This window comes from Aythya ferina (assembly GCF_964211825.1).
Source record: "Aythya ferina genome assembly, chromosome: 9".
Taxonomy (NCBI): domain Eukaryota; kingdom Metazoa; phylum Chordata; class Aves; order Anseriformes; family Anatidae; genus Aythya; species Aythya ferina.
Window position 1 is genome coordinate 17695359 of NC_140305.1, and position 20184 is coordinate 17715542.

A 20184-nucleotide genomic window follows, 5' to 3' on the forward strand; every position below is an offset into this window, starting at 1 on the left:
TCTCCTGCTGGAGCAACATGCCATGACAGTACACGGAGCTCCAGAGGAGATGCCCTTCAAGTTCCCACACCTTTTATTGGCTACAAAGAAGTTGGAGAAGAAATAAGAAACCAGAAGGAGGCAAGCTGGAGGAGGACTAGATCTGGGAGGAAAGCTGAAATTATTATTGCTGCTTCAGGAGAAGTCAAGGGGCTTTCCAGTCCATGGACACTGGCTGCAGCGTAAATGCCAAAAATGAAGGGCAAATATTTTCAAAAGCAGAGAAGAAATCAGAGAAAGGGAAGTAAGACTGGTGACAGTAAATTCTTCCCTGACTCCTTCAGTTCTTGGGACTGGAACAAAGCCCAGACTGAACCTGTGGAAGTCCCAAGCTCTTTTTCGAGAACTGGAAGCAGGACACCAGGAACCAGCTGACCAGTGAGTTTTTGCCGTCTCAGTTCCACGGAAGTCAATGCACAAAGGAGCTGGCTGCAAAGGTTACTGCTCTTTTACTGGGGAGTGGGTAAAACACAACAAAAACATCCATCCCACCCACACCCTCTCAGATGTCATTGAAGTGCAGCCTGTCTCACTTGAAACCCTACTTATACGTGTATAATCTCTGACTTGGTTTCTAAGCCTTTGGAGAGCTACCTTTGATGGCACCAGGCAGAAGGTGGCAATTTACTCATGCACTTGCCTGCTAAGGCTTTTGCAATGGTGCACGTACAGGATGGCACGGTGTGTAGGCACCCAGCACCCCACGAGATGTACGAGGCATTCGAGCCCAGCCAAGAGATCCTCCAGCCCTGGAAGTCAGACAGGACCACCACTCTCCATTCGAAGAAGAAACTGGTGCTTCATGCACCAGGAGATGACTAATCCCAGTAGCTGAGTTACAGCATAGCTTTTAACACACACACACACAGAGGTGTTAAGGTCATCTCAACTCTCATCTACAGCATCCCACAATATCCCCTCCCACAGCGGCCCTGTTGCTCTTTTTTCCTCCTACTACTTTTCTTGTTTTCTACCCTCCCCCTTCAACCTTCTTTCCTTTCAGGTCTTTTCATCTCCTTCCAGAGCAATTTACCCTCCCCTGTCTATCCGCTCCCCTGGCACCTCAAACACCCTTCTCCCCACCCACGACTCCCCCCCGAGAAGCCCTTTTCTTCTAGGAATCCACTTTACCCAGATTTCTACCTCCAGCAATCACCCCTGCCCTCCCTAACCAGGCCCTCGAGTGCATATTTGTCCGTCGTGGATTGCAGACTCTTTCGGACAAGGACTGTCTTCTTCCCCACTTGTAAAACACGACACACATTTACGGAGCAGGTAAATGATAAATACGCGATCTCAGCATTCCGGCGTAGCTCAGCGTCAGCTCCCTCCACCGAGCTCCCTCGGTGTTTGCCTTCCCTCTACAGCAAACTAATCTACCCTCAAGACTTTTTTTCTTTTTTTCTTCCTTATCTCTCAGCTACAAGGCTATTACTTAAATCTATCAGCATTCTTCAAAACCAGTTGAGAAAGGGAGGAGGGCAAACAAAGGGCCTTCAGCACAAGCTCACCCACGAGCTCACACCATGAGCCACACGGGGGCTTGGGGGAGCACCGCATGTGCTAGCAAGGGGAGAGCACGGCCACAGATACCTTACCAGGATTATTCTACCTCACGTGCCTCATTTCTATTCAGTTGTCAGTCAGTTGCTGGACCAGCAGGCACACAGATATTTGCTGGAGGAGTATCCAGCACATCTACGTTGACTTTTACCCGCCAAGAGTGTCTGCTATTGGGAAAGGGGAAAAATGGACCGCTGAAATGGAAAAGTGGGGCAAGGAAAAGAAAGTTATGAAGAGAGGATTACGCACAACACACAAGGCACAAATCGGTGACTAAGAGGCCCGTGATCCACGAAAAAGCCAGTGGAGGCAAAACCCTGCTCCGCGTCAGCGCTGAGCTGATGCCCTGCAGCAGCTGGCTGTTTGGCAATGCTGCCCATGCGTGACGGGGGATTTGTTTGGTGGGCATAGCACTTCTCAAGAATCAGCATGGTAAGATGCTCGTTCAATAAATAAATAAATAAAAAAGAGGGCAAGAGTACCGGCTAGACAGTTCACAGAGTTGATGCTATCAGCTGGTTCCTTATCTCAGCAGAACGTGAGCTGTCTGGGGTTTCCTAACGCCCCAAGTCGCTGCTCTCTGGCCCTTCTGCCCTCCTCCACCACGTGGACTTCACCCCTGCCTCCCACCGCACGCCAGCCCCTCGCCCACACGGCCTCGAAATGTCGATCTTGATACCCTCCCGGGTTGAAGAATTTCTCACTCACCCACTCTGAGCGTGCTCAAGAGCCACGTCCCGCTCTGTCCCTACAGCTTGAGCAGCCTCGACGAGATTATCTGACACAGCTTTCTTGCAATCCTATCTCTGCAGATGGGTTGCTGATAACCAATGAAGAACCGTGGACAGCATCTGTGTCAGGATGCGTAAAGGATAACATTATTATCCTTTTAGAAACCTCACCCAGACACTTAGGAAAAAATTACAATTTTTGTTACTGGCTTTGTCTGAACTCATATAGCTACCCTCAGAACAGGCAGCAAAGGGGAACGCGTTCAAGTAAATAACTTGGATGGGGAGCATCAAACCCCTCCTGCGATGAAAGGAGACAGCCACTGCAGGCGAGAAAGATGCGAGTAAAATTAAAAACAGGAGCACCGCTGAAGACGAAGCAATCACCTGGAAAACAACAGAACATCTTGTAGGAACAATCACATCGACAAGCAGCCCTCCCTCTGCTCCGAAGGCTCTTGTCTGTGTGGCAGCCTTTCACACGATAGAGATTGAGGAGCTGCTGCTTAGCGCTGCCCCTGGAGACTTGCCCAGGAGTTTTGACGTGGCTCAGGGCCCTGTGCATAAAAGGGCAGCAGTGGCTACACTCCTTGTGAACTCCTGCTGGCCAAGCTGTCTGGCAGGTATAGCTAAAAAAAGGCCCTTTTTGGAAAATATTGCTTCTTTTATAGCTTATCTCGGCGCAGACAGCTGCCTTGCTTCGCCAGAAATAGAAGAATTTAACAGCCATGTTTGCAGGGACAGATTTTAAAGGTTCCATCTTCTAAGAAACAACCTACACATCCAGAAACAGAAGGCCAGATTTGTTTTTACAATGGAACCCCCTTCCATATGCTAGCTGTGCCCACGGATTTGCAAAAGCCCTGCTCTGAAAACGGGATGTTCATTCAGCAACAGGCGACGAGCAACTTGCCTTTGCCTTCCTATAGAGTCTGTTCCTACCAAAACCAGTGGCAAAACAGCGCACGGTTAATTGCATTTTGCTGAAAATCGCTGGCATTTTATAAGCAAAACAGTGGTGAAGGAGAGCATTAAACATTGGAAAAACAAGCCTAAGAGGTTCGGTGAAAATACCCCACAGCTACAGCTGATCAGCACCTCTCTGTTGTTCCTTTTCGGATCAGATCCCAAAAGGCTGTTAGGATTTGTTCGGGGTGATAAAGGCAGGGACACAGGCAGCATTCCCAGGTCAGCCCCAGCTGCAGGCGAGGAGCTTCCCTGCCCTGGCACTGGGACCACGCTGGGGAGGACCCCGAGGAGCAGAGACCTCTCCGAGCACGGCTGCAAACACCCCGTGAGCCTGGAGGAGCCCCTGCAGCCATTCTGCCTCTAACACGTTTGTGAGTGCAATGGGAATAACGTTATTTTCCTGCCTTTTAGAAATAACAAGCTTGACAAGCTTCTTTAGATCAAAAGTGCTGAATTCCCAGAATTCCCATCAAATTTAACACTGGAAGAGCTGATGCTAATGAAGTAAACAGCTCTGAACCTAACAAGAGCTTGCAAAATTTCAGTGGTATCACCTTTTACCTGCAACAGTTGGACCAGTTGTCTGCAGGATATTTATTTTTTTTCCTAAAAGTGAATGAAGGGGTACTAAAGACAGGGGCCTGCTGCGAAATGACCGAAATTCCCATGCAAACAACCCATTAGCAGTGCTCAAATGCAATTTAAATTACTAGTTGTTAAAGTGCTCCTCAATTTCATGGTAAGTTTCCAAGGAAAATTACATGCTATGTACTATTTAATTGATTGTTTTCTACTTCTTAACATCCATTTATTCCCTCCTCCTGTCTTTTCCTTAATTTCAAGAGATGATAATGACTTTTCAGGGAGGAAGGGGGAACGGCTGACAGGGCTGACGAGGGATTTACCTGAAGAACAAGCATGTAGGAGGGAAGTGGCTGCCAAAACGGACAGCTTCTCTGGGACTCCTCTGTGCAATATTTTCACAGTAGGGGTGTGAGACAGCACAAGAACTCCTTTCCTCCTCAATGCAGGCAGCCAGGCTTCCGAAACCTGACGTTTCTTTAAAACGCAGTCACCCCCATATCAAGCAAAAAGCAACTGGGGAGACTTCCACACTGTTCACTGATGCTGCGAGAGGAGCAAGAGCAACTTGTTTATTCCTCCTGGGCATGCGAGTCCTTGAACTGACATGCTCACTGGAGGCAAACAAGTTCTTCTCATCTGAGAGATCTTACCCCAAATGCAAATACCTCGTTCACAGGAGCAAATTTCCCTCAAAGTTGACTGAAGAATTAGGCTGAGAGTAAGACCTCCTGCTGCTTGCAGCAGCTGTTACACAAGAATGTGCATTACAAAGCTAATAAGCACAGACATTTCTTAAAAGACTGCGCTCTGCTCAGATACTAAGAGGTAGCAGTGGCACCATTAGGTGAAGTGCCATCTGGAAGCTCCAGAAGCCACGCTACACGTTGGGATCCTGTCACACACGGGCAACATAGATCAGCTTTATGAAATACTCGGTATGACTTGGTTTACCTTTGAGCAACTGAAGCAGAAATATTTCACGCTCAGAAAAGTATGACTTTATTAGAGTGTGTTTAACAGCGCTATTCGGCACGAGGCTGTAAAACAGCTGCTGTGCAGGAGCTGAACATGAACAGTCACACGGAATCAGAAGATTTGCACTTTTCCCAAATTTGCCACAAAGTGCCTCAGTTTCTGCACCCGCACCCACCAGGATAGCACAGCTTTCCCCAGCCTGCAGACACGATGTGTTTCGGAGCTCTGAAACCTCTGCCTACAGAAATGCAAAGCACCAGACACACCGAGCCATCCAGGCCTGCGATCTTGCCTCTCCTTCCTCCCCTCCATGCTATCTGGGGCAGCTTCTGGGGCACACACACTTGGTGCCTGCTACGCCCCCTTACAGCCCCCAGGTCACACAGTGGCAGTGTCACCACCCTGCCACGTCCTGCACGGTGCCAGCCCAGCGAGCTGTGCTGTGATCATTTGGTGCAACCGCCGGGGTGAAGGACGGGCTGTGAACCAATCCTCCTTACACAGGAGCTAAAGCAAATCTTCTGCATCTATAAAAGTAATCGAGGGGCTTAAGCAACAGGCATGGAGCTCTCTGAACGTGCTCAAGGTCCACGGAAGCCACCGAAGGCTTCTCAGGCTCGAGTGTTTCCAGAGTGCCAGGCTGCAGGAGGAAAATCTTTAGCCGTGTATTAGTTTACAGGTCAGCCCTTAATGGCTCCGTTCCTAGAACAGAAGAAAATCCTTTGTGTGGCATCCACTGCAGATCCTGGTTAGCATCAGCGATCACCGGATCTGTCCGGGCTCTGGAGAGACACCAGAGAAGAGCCCTGGCAGTTTGCGGCCCCAGCCTCGGGCTTCCTCCAGGCAGGGGCTCTGCCTGGGGGTGCTCAGCCTTCAGGTCCATCCAGCGGAGATGTGTCAGGCAGAAGGATCAGCACATGGAGGTTATCAGCCCCTGGCGTGCCCGACGTCTGCCCCGAGGCCTCCTGAGGAAGCGCCTTCACTCTGGCGCTGCCTCCAGGCCTGGGGACCCAGCTGGGCCTTGGCACCTCTCGTCTTGGTCTTCCAGCAAGCATGGAAGGGGGGAGACTGCGAGGGGAACAGAACATCATCATTTCCAGCCCTGTCCCCAACAACCAAGCTGGGCTACAAGCGGCTGGCGAAGCCTGGAGGCGCCACATCCAAGCGCCACCGAAGCAGGGGCTGCTCGAGGCATGGTGCAGGAGGAGGCATGGCCCGGGGCCGCACGTGCACACGTGGAGGCAAAGCACAGAGCACGAGGAGCAACACAGAGCTGGACTCACCGCCCTCCACGGCTCTGCCCCACCGCACACGACAAAGGAAGGTGGCTCCCCCAGCAAGTCACCGTGCTGAGGCTTCGCATGCTGCAGCAGCTCCACGCGCCTCCCCAAACCCCGTTCTCCACGCTGTCGCCTACGCTGCCTGCTCAGGCTGTGAGCTCCTCAGGACAGCAGGGCCCCGAGCCCCAAAGCTGCACCTAATCCAAGCAGCTTGTTGAAACAGCGTGGATTAAAATGCAACTGAAATGTGCAAACTCGAAACCCGACCTGCCTGCAGGAACACACCGCGGCAGTCCCTTCGCTGCCAGCTGGGGTACACCGCTTTTCTGCTCACATCCTATTCTTGTGCAAGCTATGTCGAGCATTTTTGTCCTCCCCAAAAAAAACATTTCAGTTTTGCACCTAAGAGACCTGATGCAAATCCATATCTCCTAAGAAAACCAAACCTCACGTGGAATAATAATCCCTAGTCAAAAGGGCAAAAGAAAATCCAAGCAAGCCCTCTGCTAGAAAGTTACATCCTAAATTTAAAACAAGGAGGGTACGATAACAAGCTTGAATCAGCCTAAAAATACCATTTAGCAAAGCAGATGCACGCATCACTGAGCAGTGATACGAGCCATACACCGTTTTTCACCAACATCCCTTCCCAAGTAAAAGGACAAAGTGCAGTGCTTTCTATCTGAGGCGCAGGACTCGCTGCTACGCAACCCCCAGAGCCAGCACTAAAAGCACTCTATACGTGTTACATGCTCCAAATGACAAGAGGAATGCGGGATAGTGGATCTCCACTCCAGATTCCTGGGCATGGCTCTAGTTGCCATGAATAAAACAGGAAGCAAAACATGTTCCAGGTTCCCCCCCGCTCCCCTGACTTTCTCGATGAACTGCAGTTTCCTTTCAGGAAGGAGAAAGGAAAAGGGGAGAAGCAGAGAAGCAGACAGCTGCAGTATCAGACAGATAAAAAAACACCCCGCTAAGGAAAAATAAAGAATAACAGGAAAAACCACACGTTGAACCTTCATACAGTTAAAGCTGTTAAACTTCTGCAGTTCCCTAACAAAACAGTTAAATATTAACGTTGGAGATAAATATATCCCTGTGTCACACAGCCTTCTGAACACACACACTTGCTTAGGAGACAGAAATCTTTCTTAAGCTATACTTTACTTGCTGACCACATGCACATAACCGTACCCATTTAACCCTACAGAGCTCTGCTGCCTTGGTGCATCAGCCAGAAACTACAAGGAAGAGCCTGGCTGAATGGGAGCTGGCTGAAATTATCTTTGTACCTAGGCCTGAAGAAACATTTTGCCTTTGAGACCAATCTATTAAGCTAAATTTCCGAGCTTGAGAAACTTTCATCGGGTCCTTTTCTGTTGACTGGCGATCCACATGCCTGCCTCCACCAGCAGCCACGCACACACTTTGATGCAATCCATCTGACTAAACAAAACAGAAAATCCCAAGTTGCTTGCTAAAGCAGCAATGATGCACTTACCAGCATCCAGGCAAGCTCCTTCGCTAATACGCTTCCCTTTCGAGCAGATCAAATTTGGAACAAGGTCCAGGAGCAAAAGAGAACTGAAAACTGACCACAAGAAGCTTCCAAAACAAGAAGGACAAAAAAAAAAAAAAAAAAAAAAAGAAAAAAACCTTACTACAGGAATTCAAATCCTGCTTCCACCAGACCCTGAGTCACCTCCCCTCCCTTGCAATAGATCAGAGCAATGGGTAAACATTTCCAAATATGGAGATCAAAACTCCGAAGGATGTCAAAAAAAATCACCCTTCTCTCCCTGCCTTTGGCACGGGGATGACTTGCCCCTCTCCAGCCTGAATTCCAGGCACCGAGCACATCACCGTGGCCGACCCACGAGCAGCCTGAACTCAAGGCCACGCGGCGCTGGCACGGTCCCGGCCCGTGCTCGGGCAGCTCCCGTCCCCTCCTGGGGATGCCCGGGGAGATGCAGCCAGGCAGCTCCAGGAGCCATCGCCCCGCATCCACAATTGCTGCTCAAAACCTCCCTCTTCTCGTCCCTCAACTCACCAGCAGGAAAGCTCCCAAAGCTGGTTTTCTGAGTGCTATTTGAAGGCCAATAGGTGAAATCGGGCTGTGCTTATGGTGACACTAACTCAGTGCCAGAACGGTGAGCCCCAGCAGTCAGAGCCACCTGGCAAGCAGGGCACAGGGCACAAGCAGGACTGTGCATGGCTTCGGGCTCCTGCTCGGCTCCAGCTGCTCACCTGGGGCAGGGAAAAGCTCCCTGAACCTGACTCATCCAGTCAGCGCCCCGCGAGAAGCGCGCATGTGATTCTGCTTCGTCAGAGGCCAAACAGCTCTGCAGAGAGAAACGCACCCTGCACGAGCAGAGAGCTCCCATGGGGAACAGGAGCCCCAGGACAGCAGCATCCCTCGATCCCAAAGCCATTCTTCCTGCCTGGAATCAAAAGGCTCCCTGCTCCAGCAAACGGGCTCTCTGGGCAAGCAGCACAAGGAGAAAAAGCTCGCTGCCACCTGGGCAGGATCCCTGCAGGGACGTGGGACATGGGGATGGCAACAGGGGAGCACCGAGTGTCCCCACTCAAAGTTCAACATCCAGCAAGCCCGGGAGGCAGCACAGGTACACTTACAGAGCAAATCCTGCCCACAAAGAGGGGTGATTTACTCCCACAGGGCAGCAGGGACCTCTCCCAGGCACCCACATCTCCCCTCCGCCACCCCAGGGATGGCCAGGGGGTGAATACCCAGGCTGAAACCCTCCCAGCCCCTCTGCCCCAGCAGCCCGCTGGTGGCTGCAGCCACCGGCCAGGCTGAGCACGCAGCATCTGAGGAATGTGCAAATCAGGACGTTTTCAAGGGGAACAGGCTGCCCAGGCAGCGCTGCCAGAGTGATTCCCCAGCACCACCCACAAGATGCTATTGAATTTATAGGGAAGGAATTCCAGAGCTGACTCTGCCCATGTATGGCCAAAATAAGCAGTAAAAAAAAAAAAAAAGTGACAGTAACAAAAAAAAAAAAGAGCACATCTGGCTCTCAGTGATACCAAAGCACAGGCTTCAGGAGAAGCCAAACCCCTGCAGTGACAGAGGCTGCACAATTACCTCCAGCAGCCAGGCAGGGATCAGGGGCCCGTGACAGCCTGAGTTCAGTCCCTGATACCACAGGTGACAGAAAACATCTAAACCCTTGCTTCTGAAGAAAACAAAGCTCTGTGTCTTTCAGAATAAGGACATCTAACTTGGTGACCCATCACTACCACTACAAATTAACCTAACAAGGCAGCACCAGCACATACCCATCACGCGTGAGTTATAAAGACAGCTTTAAACAGCCAACAGCTCCAGTGGTGCTAAGTGCTACCCCAGGGTAATGCCAGAGCAACATCTTCCCAAAATGCAGGCTGGGACTAGCCCTCTGTGGGCAGCCAATCAATTATTCTTTAAATAAATAAAATAAAATAAAATAAAAACAACTGAGACCTTCCCCAGAGCTAAGTGCCCCAGCCAACAGCTGGGCCATGAGGGACATCCTCCTTGCTCAGGAACTACACCAATCAAAGAAGATGCTCCAAAACCATAGCAAGATGAGTTGTTAGAGTGCCTGGGAAGGCTTTGCAAACTCTGATTCCATTTTTCAGTCTTTCACTGAAGACAATTCCCAGGGTATCTGTGTGAGGACACGCAGCAGGATGAAGCAGGGATCAGGCACGGAAGGGAACAAAGCCACGGAGGAGGAGGGACTGGGACAGCAGCAATCCTGCCCCGGGAGCGCAGCAGCCCTCGCAGCTCCGGGCTCCAGCAGCATTAAGAGATCAAGGTTCTCCCTCGCAGCTAAATGCCACCACCTCGCTTGCCCTGCCAGCAGGGAAATATTAGCTGCGTCAGCTCGAGAGGCAAGGGGCTTACCGAGCCGGAGAGGAATGCAGGCGGCGGTGGCACGCAGTGGGGACAGGGAAACGAAACCCCAGGGAAGGCAGGCTGTTAACGCTGCCTTCGCGCAGGGGTCAGGCAGGGTATGTTTTATGGCTCCTGGGGTTGAACCCTGGCTTCGTGACCTTAGAGGGACTCCGTGCCAGGAATGAATATAGCTGTTAGAGGGGCTGGGAGGGCAGGGGGCCGAGCACACGAGGACAAGCCGGTTCCCGGTGCTGGCAGGCAGCCCAGCACGGCCTTTCAATACCCCCCGGGCTGGGAGGGAGCACTGATGTGCTCTGGGGACAGCCCCAGGGACAGGGCACGCTCGGCACAGCAGCCACCCGGCACCCAGGAGCAAGCACACACGTCCCCTCAAGCAGCATTCGCTGACTGCAGTCCCACCACCTGGTGTTGGGATGTCTTTTTGGGGTCCCAGCTCAGATGGCATCGTGTCTTCTCTTGCTACTGTGCTTAAACAGCAGTACTGAAGTATAAACCGAGGTTCGGTGCCCCTGTTTTAGAGCACCTACCACTCCAAACCACAAAGAATAGAAACCAGAGGGATGGACAGGTCCATGTCCCAGCACAGCTGAACCAGCAGCTCCCTACCACGCTGCGCCACGAGTCCCTCTCCTTGCCACAGTCCTGATCCTGGAAAGTGAAAGCTCAGGGGCCTGGGAATAAAATCCAAGCCGAGCCTCCCGCACAGCAGTATAGATCATTATCACTTGGCCACTGGGTCAGGCGTGACTAATTTCATTTACACGGCATTACATAAGCAGGACACTCAGAACATTTGATTCATAAAAGCATCTCAGAGAGATGGAGAGCACAACTTGCACGACAGACGTAACGCGGGGACTGCTGCAGCATCGCGGGGAGACAGCATAGAGAATGCTGTAACGCAGGCAGCCAGGACCAGGGGTGTTCATACACACATGCACAACTGCATAAACCTACACTCCTTCCCACACCATGCACAAGAGCAAGCTTAGGACTCGCAAGCTGAAGTCCTGGGCAGCCGAAAGTTAACACAAATGTTTGTGAGAGTTCTGCTTTGCGGGCAAAGGCAAAAAACTGTGTGCAAAGGAATAAATATAGAAAGCAAGGCAGGAAAAGCAGGTGCTGGCTTGTAAAACCTTGGCCAGAAAGGCTTCCCAGGAGGTTGGATCTGGTAGCTTTGCAACAGCTCCACAGAGAGACAGAAGAGACAGAAAAAGAGAAGAGAACATGAATGCATATGCATTCTTTCACTGCCATATATAGTATATACAGACATTTGGTACACACACCCCCGAGCTCTCACACGCCGCTGTGTAGTATATACTATATATGCACTGCACATCTTTGTTTCCACGTGCCCGGATCCGTACGCTGGGTGTACGCACACGTAGACACGGGATATCTGCATTTCTTACGCAGGCGTTTGTCAGCGCCCCCCACATCACCTACAAACACACACTGCCACACGGTGCTCCCCGCGACAGCGAACCCACAGCCCCAGCACTGCAGGCTGGGGTGACTTCTAAACACTCTCAGCTTCTTGCTGGTGCTGAGCCCTTCCCCTCCGAGGTCTCTTTGTGCAAGCAGCACAAGGGAGTTACCATTTCATCTGTTTCCCAGTTATCCCAACCCCCTTCCACACTCATTTAGGAGCTTTTTTTGGTCCCCTAGATGAGAGTCGCAGCAAGGTGCTACTGCTAGAAAAGCTGCAACTCCTTCCACTCCCCTCGTGCCTGTGAGAAGTGTTTACGTACCGGCTCTCGCACTGCACAGCTTTGCTGGTGGGATGAACTCAGCACGGGGCTGTTGGAGACACGCGGGGTGCTGCCGGAGTCACGACTTTGGGTTTCTTTCCCAGCCCTGCGAAGAGAAAGAGTTTCCATGTGATGCACGCTGGATGGGCTTCCCGACAGCTCTTCTCCAAAACTTGCAGCTTAACCCACACAGCTTCTGGGAAACGGAGCGTTTTCCTCCCCAGCTTTCTTCGACAGAAGCCTCCGTGCTTCTGGGCTGTTTTACAGCAGCTGCTCTGCGCACCCTGTGTAAGCGAGCATTTCGACCCCAAAGCACTGAGCTTTACAGTGTCACACTAGGAATACAACAAAACATGACTATTTGTAAAGATACGGATGCGAGGGGGACATAAAATGAGGCACAAAATATGAGAACAGGTGAATCTGTCCTTAGTCACTGTGGCTTGAGGCAAGACAACGGAGCTACGAGGCTTCATTTATTTGGTTTTGAAGCTTACAGGATTTTCTGTTTTGACCAAACTGACACTGTTCCTCCCTGTGCAGGAGATGCAGGCAGACCAGAGGGACCAGCCCTTTATCAGCCAGACCACACAACCGCCATCCTGCACATGTCAAGTGTCACACCAGGACGCTGCCGGGCACATCCCGAGGAGCTGCACAGCATCTGCATGCCGCACTCCTTCCTGCCTCCCGCCCGGCATCCCATCCCAGCCACAGCCCCGACACCCCCACGTCCCTATCTCTGCTCGTGACGAGCACAGGCTCGCCTCGTCACCACCACAGCACAAAAAGCTGTTGCTGTTTGCTGCCGTAACGATGGAAACGCTCGGTTCGGGCTTGCGTTTGTTTTACCTGCGCTGCTCGTGAGGATGCGTTGAGCCCACAGATCTATAACCAAGGAATTGCACAACACCAGGTGCAGCTCACAGCCCCGGTCCCCCTGACCTGTCACCCGGTGGGATGGCATCCTGCCCCTGCCACCAGCCCCTTGTCACTGCACATCATGCCTGATGCTACAGCAGCCGCGAGGGACACGCGACCCTCGCCTCTCCAACACCGTAAGAGCACTTTGGGGTCTACCCTCGCCCCATCAGCACCTCCCCAGTTCCATCCCACTGATGCTTGGCTGGTGCCCAGCCCCGACTGACTCCCCGCAGGACCCAGGTGTGGATAGAGCAGGTATTCAAGCCCCCAAGACCCTCGGAGCTGCCTTCAGGTGCTGTGAGGACAAATCCAGCCGGCGATCGCAACGGTGTCTCCCACTCACCACAGGCTGGGGATGAAGATGAGTTACTGCGAGGTTTTATTGCTGCTGAACTCAGCCAAAGAGCAATTTCTCTTCATCCATCACGGAGGAGACAAGTACAAGCAAATATTATGGTTCTGCATGTTTACTTTTCATTTTAAAATGATGTAGAGTTATATACAATTTAGGTCCTTCCCACAGGCTCCTGGCAAAATGCCCTTCAGTCTTATCTGCAAAGGCAGAAGACAACAACATTCCCCTCTGGTTCCAGCCCTGTTTCAATTCAATTCACAACAGCACCTCCGGGAGCTCCAGGTAAGGCAATATTCTTGGGACCCAACCTGTGTGTAAAAGACCTTGGCTCAGGCTCGCCTTTCATCAAGTTTAGCTCATGAGATGTTTATAAGAGCGTTTACAGGACTCTGGCAGCCTCAGCTAACTGAGCCGCATCCGCCTGGCTTTTCTCTCCGCGCTGGCTGTCCCTGTCAGCTTGTGACTGGGTCCTGCAAGGCGAGCAGGACCCATGGGTGCCATCCCCAGGGCAGGCAGCAACCAGCTGGTGCCAGCACCCACCTCTCCTGGCCAGCACAGCAGTACCCACCTGAGCTGGTCCACCAAACTCCTCCGTCTGTGACCCCAAACAAGACCTGGGCAGAACGGAGTCATTCAGCCCCGCTGCTTTAGTGGGAGGCTACAAAAGTTGGTCTGGGTTTGAGAGTGCAGAGGGAGCCAGGAGAGATGCTGAGGACGAACCCAGCAGAGCTGCCCAACTGTTGCATCACAAGCCACGGAGCCATGAGGTCACCTCCAAACCAGAGATCTCCAGGACATGATCTCAACAAGCATTTCTTGGTGGAGAACATTTCTCAGGACTCGAGGACCCCATGCCCCAAGCTGCTCTCCCCAGACTGCTTGTACGCAGCAAGGAGCGCCGCAGCTTGGCAGCCAGCCCGCTCCCTGTCTGGCCTCATCTCTCCTGAGGTCGTGGCCACCCGTGTCCCAGGCAAGCTGGTGGGAACATCACCCTGCCCCAAAAAAAGGGTCTGCCCCTCTCCCTGCCATGGCTCCACAAGCCTCCTCTCGGCCATGCTTATCCCCTTTTGGCTTAGGTAGGGAAAGCTGAACAAGCACATCATACAAACACACCCACGTTATTGCCATCGATTCCAGCACAAGTCTTTGCTCCGCTGGAGTCCTCAGGGAAACACGTCCACAGCCCAGCCCCAAGGAGGCCCCTCTGGGTTTCACACAACTTCGCCCTACAGCCTCAGTGGGAAATGTTCAGGTGCTTTTCCAGCTCGCTGCAACAGATGCTCAGCAGCCAGCGTGCGGCTGATTCTGATTTTAATCCTGCACTGAGAAAGCTCAGATTGCTATCGTGGCCGTGCAAGAGGTAAGAGCGGGGATGTCTCTCTGGTAACGCAGCCTCACCCCACCCAGCTCCCCCCTGGCAGGGCTCAGCACACCTCAGCTCATGCCTTCAGATCACAGCCACAGCCACCGGGACTTCGAGGCCGTCCACACGTACGTGCGCGCATGTGCATCCTCATTTTCGTGCTTAGTGCAGTGCAGACCGCTTATTTTAATGCACCCTGAAGCATTTCAACAAGCAATTTATCATTTAAAAGTAATTTAAAGCGAAAAAGCTGAACAGCGGGGATCAGCCATCCCATTCAAAGCACCGAGCAGCCTCGGAACAAAGCGCTGGGACCGGAATTCACTGAGAGCGACGCCTCTCACAACAGATTGTTTTCTTCATTTGTTTCTTTCCAACTAGTTAAGTTTAAGGTACAGCTCGCCAAAAGCTGAGAAGGAGATTCAGAAGTCATAAAAAAGCCATCCCAGGCCAAAAGAAGAATTAGGTGAAAGGTTGAGATCTTACTCAAATCCTGAAGGACGCGATGAGCAGCAGCAGCCTGCTCGCCCTGCCTGATAGCACCGATGCCGTGTTATCGACGGCGAGAATCAACAGCTCCCGATAAGAAAAGCCATTAATGTAAAGCACCAGCATGTAAAGCAACATTTCCTGTTTGCTGATTTAAATCACAACGAAAAGCAGTAGCTTACAATGCCTGAATTTAAATGGTGATTCTCCGATGTGTTTTGAGTTTTCTTTTATTCTTCGGGTTTTTCAGAAACGGACAGCTTGAAACCTCTGCAAGAAAGCTGGTTCAGAGAAATACAGTCAGCATTTTTGGAAGAAAAGGCATCTCCAGCGTAACATTACAGTGGTCACTTGGTAATTGAAGTAACAAGAACCACCAATCCCTTTAAGAGAAAATCTTAGCCGTTAAAATAATTTCTTTAAGTGCTAATTGCATTTCTCATCCAGCAGCCTGGCTGAATGGCAGATGTTTTTCCTGACTGGTTGAAACTTGCATTCACCTTTAAATCTGGTTTACACTTGTAAGTCTTACAAATACTCCGAGCTCCATTCTTTTTCTTTTTTTTTTTTTTTTTTTCCCTTAAATCAATAGGGCTGTAACTTGCAGAAGCCCACCAGTGAACGCCAGTTAAACTGGGATAAAGCAGCCTCGCGCTGGGAAGCTCTCAATCCCACCCCAACGAGGAACACATGTCTCAGCCTGACTGCTACAAGGAAAATTGTAGTTTTAGCTGTTCCAGTCGCCAGTTTTCAAGCACCAACAAGTTCTCAGGGAGTCAGCCATCAGCACGGGCTGACAAGGGTCCGCTCGTGTCTGACTGGCAGGTGCACGTGCAGGTCCCCAGCTGACAACCCCATTCAATCTGACCTTTTCATTTTAAGTGAAAAACACTTAAAAGCCTGCACCGTTTTGACATATGTATTTTTATGCCTTTCCCACACTGTGCCAATATTTGTTTTCTGCTGGCCAAAGTCCTCAATTCAGAAATCTCGAGCTATTTCCTCTGCTACAAGCAGCCCTGATCCTCAGCGCTTCTGACCATCACTGAGCTCCCCACACACTGCACACTTAGGAAAATCAGACCCCTTCTATGCAAACCTGAACTTAGAGTCCCAGCCTGACTTCAAATTCAGCTTACGTGCATGGGTAGCTCATGCATATGAACACAGCTGCTCCGAGACACGGACCTATCTTGCTGTACCACGACACTACTGCCTGCAGGATCCCTACCAGCTTTCTGTGTTTGTTTCTGTGCTTCTCAGGCTTCATTTACGAAACTGTTCAATTCAGAAGAACATTGCTGGAGTTATCTAATACAAAGATCATGCAAAATAACAAAAGCCGGAGACGCATTTCCTCCGTGCTGCGGCTCTCCAGTACCACCAGCAGCAGCACCTGCTCAGAAAGCCATCAACACGAGCAGCACCAACCAACACACCAGGCTGCTCGTTTTTCTTTTTTTGGAGGCCAAATCCCATGCTGGTGTAAAGCAGCAAGCACACTGCACAAATGCAGAGTTTTGATCTGCGAGGAAGCACACACCCCTTGCTCGTTGTCCTCAGCGCTGAGCTGTTCTCCAACCCACCACAACCCCGCGTGTCAAAATTGGCCGTAAGGGGACTTAGCGCTTCCGAAGTCCTGGTCCAACCCTGGTGTCAGCCACAGCACGGATTTGCAGCATCAGCTGCGATGGGTGAAGTTAGCTTGGATCGAAGAGCCAGCTCACCAGCAGGCCCTGCACACCACAGGGCAACAGAGCCTGGCCTTTGGTCACCACCCCGCAGGAGTCCCCGTTTCCTAGAGCGGTGGCACAGCTGGCTTCGGGGCCAGGTGACTCACCTTTATCTTTGCTGTCACACCTGATTTTCAGGTTTGTCCTTGGGTTCATAAAATGAGATTAAAAACAAGAGGAAAAAAGGAGCAGGGGTGAAAGGGGAAGAGGCAGAGACTGCTCCAGCGTGCTCCTTTGGGCCTGGCAGCGCTGGTGGGGTGGGATCCGGCCTCTCCAGAAAGCAATTGCTGTATTAAAATACATGAAGAATTATTTGGGGCACAACGTATTCGAGCAGGGGCCGAGGAAGCTGTGACAGCCCTACCTGCAGCACCCAGAAGCCACCCCAGCGGCTCTCAGCTGCAGCAACTGGACAGCAGTGGAGGAGGAACCCAGCTCCAGCAGCAGCCATGTCACATCCCTCGCCTTTCGACTGCACAAAGCGCTGAGAAGGATGGCTAGGAAAGCAGGGTGGCTAAGGAATGAGAGGAATCAGCATGCCCATGCCAGAAAGCCCGCGGGTCCCATTCTGCAGTGACCTTTCAGCAGCTCCCCGCGGCTGCCAGCGGCGCTGCCCGTGATTTACGGCTCTGTAATCGACACCAGGCTCGGACCCTGGATTTTCAAGCGCAGGCTGCCGGCCTCACGCTGTTCACACTCCCCCAGTCTACTGGAAGCGGAAGATTTTCAGAGCAGCCCCACTGATCTCCCCCCAGGACACACACACACTCGCACAGGCCCCGTTTGCTGGCTGCGTTTCACTGAGGCTGGTTGCAGCGACCTGGAGCAAGAGGGGGGCAGTTTCACTTTCTCACTCGAATGCACCCCGGCTTCTCGATCAAAGAAGGGTAATTGATTTCGCTTTCCAGTTCGCATGCAGTATCAGAGCACCACAGAGCCGGGGTTTCAAACAAAGCATAATGTTTTGCAATTCAAAACCCCCCAAAATGTCATTTTTTTTCCCTGAGGAACGGCCAGACTCACAAGGCAGAACGCTGCCCTAACACGATTCCCAAGTCTTAAGATACTTGGTAAAGAAAAACAGACCAACAGTGACCAAGAAGAGCACAGGGGAGCAGAGGAGAAGTGCTGCACCCCAAGTCCTGGGGTCACGAAGGCGTCTGGCTCTCCCCAGTCCCAGCCCCAGGTCTCCAGCAGCCCACGCTTAAGCTGAGATCTAGAGCAGAGATGGCATTTCTGTGCATGCTTGCTCAGTCTAATGGTGTCACACCTCAGTGGAAATGAAGAAGTTAAGCTGCATTATAAAGTAACATCTCCTTTAATCCATTTGGGTTTTAAATGGCAAGAATTTGAGGGAAGAGTTACCTTCACCCAGGTCTGCTTGGGTCCTGCCACGACAAAACCCTTGACGCAGAGGTGGGCTCTCCCACTGCTCGTCTTAAAACCCTTTGTAAATTAAACCTTTGAAACTTTGAGCCTACAAGACAGTCTTCGTGGTTCAAAGCTCCTGTTTTACCCAATTTCTGCCAGGTCATTTGAAAACAGCAACAGACACCTGCCAGTAAACGGGATTCCCTGCTCACACGTCCGCTTGGCCCAGCTAGATCTCTCCAAAAGCATCGTAATCCATCACGATGGTTAAATAAGAGCAATCATCCAGGACCAGGAAACCTCTCCATCTGCTTTAGAAATGTCCATCCCTTTCTCACCTCCATCTCCAAGGATGCCTAAGTGTTCGTTATCTTCTTTCATTTTTATATCTTAGTTTCGGACTTGCAACGAATACCTTCAGAGGGGGCCTCGAATGAAAAAGCTGCTCCACTGCTCCTCTCTCTAAACAGCTGGATTGAGGCTGAGGACACGAATTTCTTCAAAAACAGAGGAAAAAGCTACGGGGGCAGGGAGGCAAAGGTTAACGTGGAAGTGTGGCAATCAGCCAGCCGAGGGGAGCAGCCTTACCACCGACCACTTTTCATGAAAACATTTCTGTTTTCAGCAAATATTGTTACCATCGCAAATGGAAGAATAAGATGAAAAAGTGCCTTTTTCCTCTGCAAAAGGAGAACTGAGTTGCAGGCTGGTGCTTCCCACAGAAAACTCCATTTTCAGAAAAGAGTCATTTATACCAAATATAGAGAAAAAATTCTGGAGACGTTCTGACAAGCCCTAATAACTGCTCTTACCACTTTTCAAAACTGGGAGGAACACGGATACCTGTGCACGCGTCCACCTTCCGAACAAGAAAGTCCCATTACTTCCATTCCAGATGGGGACTGAGACAAAGAAAAAGGTATTAAAAAGCTGAGTTCGTTCCTAAATTACCCTGACGTCAGCCAGAAGCCAGGTCTCTCACTTTTCCTCCCTGGGGTCGGGGAGGACCAGCGAGGGGTGCACCACTGCTGCCCCTTGCCTTCCCCAGAGGACACCTGAGCATCACTCCCACCACGTGCAGGGTGCCTGAGCCTCAGCCTGGTGTTGACGACTAAAATAAGGTGCTGCATGACATCCCTGGTCCTAAAACAGCAGGGGCTCAACCGAGGCGGTGGCGTTACAATGGAAAGGAAACATGAACCTAATCCCCGGCTCAGCACCATTGTGAGCGCCGTCCCATGGCGGAGCTGTCAGGCGCCCATCCATCTCCACTCAACGTGGTACCTGCCGCTGGGACGGCACGCAGCTCAAAAAAAAACAACCTTTTTCTGCTTAAAACCTGAAAATAAGAAGTCTTCTGCCACTCGGTGCCATTTTACCTTGATCTGGAGAAGTCAATACGCTGGACTTGCGCTGCAGTTCCTTCGTTTTTTGCCTGGCACCAACAGTGGCTGTAGCAATCGTACCCTTGGACCAGTGCAACTTATTTTTCTGTGTTTCTTCATGGAAAGAAAGAAGCTCCTGGTTTACAGAATGACGAATTTATCAGTTAAACACCTCTCAGTTCCTTCAGTGGACCTCCTTAGTGCTCAGAGGCAGAGATCACACCTGCCCGGTACCTGACAGTTTCTCAGCACCACGTTTTCTTGACTACCATTTCTTCACGTTCTTCCACAGCTTTGCCACCCGATATCCTCCAGCCTGCTGCCCTGAGCACTGTATTTTGGCCTATTTGTCTGACAGGCCAGCTGCAGCGTGTGGGTGCAGCTCCACGCCGAGGTACGGAAAGCTCTGAGACCAGGAAAAGCCTCCTCACCCTCCTCCGTCCCGCTGCTGCGATTCACGAGGGCAGCAGGCAGAGCAACGCCGCGGCCAGCCCCATCCTCACCTCCTCCGACTGCACCGTGCTCAACTCAGCAGTGGGAACCTCACTGCTGGCACCGAAGCTGGCTTGTAAGCTCACAAACCAACTGTTTCGGGATTTTTTTTTGGCCAGCTCCACGCCAGCTATCCGTCGGGCTCGAGGAGAGTTAAAAACTGCACTCAGGAGGGAGGAAGGAGAAGAAAAAGGAAGATTCACACTGCTCCCATCGCAAGAGTCACGGCCTCATTGCCATCTGAGAAGGAA

General features: G+C 51.5%; 1 protein-coding gene across 26 annotated transcripts in view; it reads right to left on the bottom strand.

Annotated features, from left to right (window-relative positions):
• The window catches only part of LPP (LIM domain containing preferred translocation partner in lipoma), a 381557-nt gene that overhangs the window by 297827 nt on the left and 63546 nt on the right, over positions 1-20184 (bottom strand). For 14 of the 26 annotated variants that reach the window (XM_084529025.1, XM_084529011.1, XM_084529022.1 and 11 more), the window contains one exon: positions 11822-11927. The gene's annotated coding sequence lies outside the window, so the exon portion shown is untranslated. Of the gene's footprint in view, positions 1-7646; positions 7751-11821; positions 11928-12010; positions 12246-15134; positions 15234-18868; positions 18942-20184 lie in introns of those variants that run through there. The other 12 variants (XM_084529005.1, XM_084529024.1, XM_084529021.1 and 9 more) reach the window with 4 other exon arrangements.